Here is a 4,813-nt window from a genome sequence, read left to right as displayed (position 1 = left end):
GCAACCACCTCCCAGATTCGAGAGTGGTGGTAGCAGCAGCGGGAGAAAAGACAGTTTGAAACTGAAGGGGAAGCAGTTTAAGAAATCAGGGAGCAGCTCGTCGAGCTCCAGTGGGCCGAGACAGACAGGGTCGGGCCAGAGATCAGAGTATACAAGGGTTTACTGTAGTTTCTGTGGAGGTAGACATGCCACCGAGCAGTGTCAGGGCGTGATGGGTCGCTGCAACATTTGCAGACAGCAGGGCCACTTCGCCAGGGTCTGTCCACAGAGAGGTATAGGAGCATCTGGCTCTGTAGCTCAGCCAGAGAGGCAGGCGTCATCCGTTTATTCATTCCAGCCAGCCCCTGCATCTACACAGCCCAGAGCTAGAGGTAGCCAGACAGTGAGCCAACCTCCTAGACAGCAGGCTCGAGTGTTTGCACTGACAGAAGAGCAGGCTTAGGATGCTCCTGATGACGTGATAGCAGGTAATTGTTCGCTTTGCGGTTATCCTGCTTATGTGCTGATAGACACAGGTGCATCACATACATTCTTATCTGAGCGTTTTGCATTGACACATGCATTGCCTATTGAGTCGTTGTCTACTGTAGTGTCTATCTCTTCTCCTTTGGGGACAGGGTTGATATCAGTGACATCTGTTAGATCATGTTTACTACAGTATGATGGGCATGAGATAGATTTAGACTGTATTGTACTTGGGTTATCTGATTTTGATTGCATTATTGGTATCGATATGCTAACCAAGTACAGAGCGACAGTAGACTGTTTCCACAAGATTGTTAGATTCAGACCAGAGATGGCTGAAGAGTGGAAGTTCTACGGCAAAGGGTCTAGAGCTAGGATTCCTTTGATTTCAGTATTGTCTATGACTCGATTACTCCAGAAAGGAGCAGAAGGGTTCCTGGTCTATTCAGTAGATTTACTGAAATCGAGTCCTGCCTTGGCAGATGTGCCAGTGGTTCGCGAGTTTGCAGATGTGTTTCCCGACGAGATTCCGGGATTGCTTCCAGTCAGAGAGGTAGATTTTAGCATCAACCTAGTACCAGATACGGTTCCTATTTCTCGAGCTCCTTATAGAATGGCACCGATAGAGTTGAAAGAATTGAAAGAACAGCTTGAAGATTTGCTGGCCAAGGGATATATCAGACCGAGTGTATCTCCTTGGGGAGCACCAGTACTATTCGTACGAAAAAAAGACGGTTCGATGAGATTGTGTATCGATTACCGGCAACTGAACAAGGCAACAGTAAAGAACAAGTACCCATTGCCTCGTATCGACGATTTGTTTGATCAGTTGCAGGGATCCTCTGTCTATTCCAAGATCGATCTGAGATCTGGATATCACCAGCTGAGAGTTAGAGATGTTGATATACCGAAGACAGCATTCCGAACCAGGTATGGACATTATGAGTTTATTGTTATTCCTTTTGGTTTAACGAATGCGCCAGCGGTGTTTATGAGTCTGATGAACCGTGTATTTCATAGGTATCTGGATGAGTTTGTGATTGTTTTTATAGATGATATTTTGGTTTACTCGAGAAATGGGATTGATCATGCTGAGCATTTGAGAATTGTGTTGCAGACGTTAAGAAATGAGCAACTGTATGCTAAACTGTCAAAGTGTGAGTTTTGGCTGAGACAGGTTGTTTTTTTTGGGTCATGTCATAACTGGAGACGGTATTTCTGTTGATCCGAGTGAAGTTGAAGCTGTGATCAGTTGGCCGAGACCGACTTCTGTGCCAGATATACGCAGTTTCATGGGTTTAGCAGGATACTATCGACGATTTATTAAAGATTTCTCTAGTATTGCGAAACCGATTACCCAGTTGACACAGAAGAATACTCCATTTGTGTGGTCAGAAGCATGTGAGTCGAGCTTCGTAGAGTTAAAGAAGAGATTGACTAGTGCTCCAGTCCTGACGATACCTTCAGGTATGGATGATTTCGTTGTATATTGTGATGCATCGCACAGAGGGTTAGGATGTGTTCTTATGCAGCGACAGCATGTTATTGCCTATGCTTCGAGACAGTTGAAGCCACACGAGACTCGATACCCAATTCATGATCTTGAATTGGCGGCTATCGTTTTTGCATTGAAGATCTGGCGTCACTATCTGTATGGGGAGAAATTTGAGATCTACTCTGATCACAAAAGCCTGAAGTATCTCTTTTCTCAGTCAGAGTTGAACATGAGACAGCGTAGATGGCTCGATTTATTGAAGGATTTCGATTGTGAAATCAAATACTATCCAGGGAAATCGAATGCAGCAGCGGATGCTTTGAGTCGAAAAGTATGTTCCTTATCCTTGTCGACGATAGGTGTTTCGAATATGATAGAAGATTGTTGCTTTTCTGGATTAGCATTTGATACAGATAGTAGGCCGTTGCGACTTGCCACTATTCAGTGTGAACCAGATTTGATTGTTCGCATCAAAGAGGGACAAAGAACCGATCAGAATGTTCAGAAGTCGATTGATATGGTCAGATCAGGACATATTTCTGAGTATCAGGTACATGATCATGCTTTGTATGTGAATAACCGTCTTGTAGTGCCAGATATTTCAGATTTGAAACAACAGATACTGTCAGAAACGCACTGTAGTCGATTCAGTATTCATCCTGGTGGCAGGAAGATGTACAATGATCTGAAGACACAATTCTGGTGGAAACAGATGAAGAAAGATATTGCAGAGTTTGTGTCTAAGTGTTTGAATTGCCAACAGGTGAAGGCCGAGAGAAAGAAGCCCCGGAGGGTTACTTCAGAGTTTAGCTATTCCTGAATGGAAATGGGATCACATTTCCATGGATTTCATTACGAAGTTACCACGATCATCTCGGGGTTGTGATGCGATTTGGGTTGTGATAGACAGATTGACCAAATCAGCATGCTTCATTCCTTACAAGATGACATTCCGACATGATCAGATGGCAGATATATATGTCAGAGAGGTTGTCAGATTACATGGTGTGCCGAAGTCGATCGTATCAGATCGTGATCCACGATTCACTTCACACTTTTGGCACAGTCTACAGCAGGCGCTAGGTACGACTTTACACTTGAGTACTGCATACCATCCCCAGACAGACGGACAGTCAGAGCGGACTATCCAGACTTTAGAAGATATACTGAGAGCTGTAGTACTAGATTTTGGTACTAGTTGGCAAGATTCACTAGCTCTTTGTGAATTCTCGTACAACAACAGCTACCAGACTAGCATCGAGATGGCACTGTTCGAAGCTTTATACGGAAAGAAGTGCAGATCTTCGTTGTACTGGGATGACATCTCAAAGGTACCAGAATTTGGGCCTGATATGATTCGTGAGATGACTGAGAAAGTCAAGATAATTCAGAAGCGAATCAAGACGGCACAAGATAGACAGGCAAAATACGCGAATATCAGACGTAGACCGTTAGTGTTTGAGCAGGGAGACAGAGTATTCTTGAAGATTTCTCCTTTCAGAGGCGTGGTCAGATTTGGCAAACGTGGGAAATTGTCTCCTCGATACGTCGGTCCGTACGAGATTCTTGAAAAGATTGGAGATCGTGCGTATAGACTTGCTCTTCCTCCTTCTCTATCAGGGATACATGACGTCTTCCATATATCGATGTTGCGTAGATATATGCCAGATAGTTCTCATGTCCTTCAGCCTGAAGAAGCCGAGTTAGATCAGACTTTGAGTTACGTTGAGCAGCCGATTCAGATTCTTGATCGGAAAGAGAAACAGCTCAGAACAAAGACTATTCCATTAGTGAACGTTCAGTGGAGTCGTCATGGCATTGAAGAAGCGACTTGGGAGACAGAGTCCGAGATGAGACAGAGATATCCCGATCTATTTCCATGATGTGAGTTTTCCTTTGGTTTTGATTATATTGCTTCTCTTATATGTATGCTTTGATTAATTGCCTGCGATTTCGAGGACGAAATCATTTCTTAGAGGGGGAGAAATGTAAGGCTTGAGATTTATTCGTATTCATTGACATGATGCTCGAAGATATTAGAATGCATGAATTGATGCAAATATTGACGACAGCAGAAACGATGTTGCGATTTGAAGTGGATTGCAAACGATGGTGGTGAAACAGCCAAGACAGTGCACCTGCGGTCCAGGAGAGAGTGCACCTGCACTGGTCTTGCCTTTGAAATGGTGAAAAATTATAGAAGCCAGACCGCACCCGCGCCCCAGTTTCCACCGCACCCGCGGTGCAAGGGCAGAAAGTAGAGTTTTGACTAAAAGAGAGACCGCACCCGCGGTACATGACTGAGCGCACCCGCGGTCATCGAGTCTAGAATTTTGCATGGAATGCCGTAGCCTGAGCGCACCTGCGGTACATGGCTGAGCGCACCCGCGGTCGTCGAGTCTAGAATTTTGGATGGAATGCCGTAGCTTGAGCGCACCCGCGGTGTTGAGGTAGCGCACCCGCGGTGCTCTGTGCGAGGAATCCACCTTTGCTTCTCAAGTTGACACATGGCATGATATATATATATCTTCAATCAGTCATTCTTCATTCAGACTTACAGAGGAAAGGAACGGAGGCTTCAAGAAATTCCCAAAGTGCTTGCTATTAGATTGTTGTTTGTGAAGAATCCAACCATCCGATTTTCGATCCGAGTTTAGATTCTTGTTCCTCTCCTTAAGAGCTATCAAAGGATGTAAGTTTCTTTACATTTCAGCATGTTTGGGAGTTTACATGTTGGGGAAATTCTGATATGCTTGTAATTATGGGTTCTTGAGATTATTGACATCGTAGAAACGTAAACGAATCGAGAAAGTGATACCATATGTGATTGTTATGAGTTTCCAGCATATATAT

The sequence above is a fragment of the Primulina huaijiensis genome, chromosome 9, assembly GCF_012295235.1.
Source record: "Primulina huaijiensis isolate GDHJ02 chromosome 9, ASM1229523v2, whole genome shotgun sequence".
Taxonomy (NCBI): domain Eukaryota; kingdom Viridiplantae; phylum Streptophyta; class Magnoliopsida; order Lamiales; family Gesneriaceae; genus Primulina; species Primulina huaijiensis.
The sequence above is the reverse complement of the archived record's forward strand: the minus strand, read 5'-3'. Positions refer to the sequence as shown.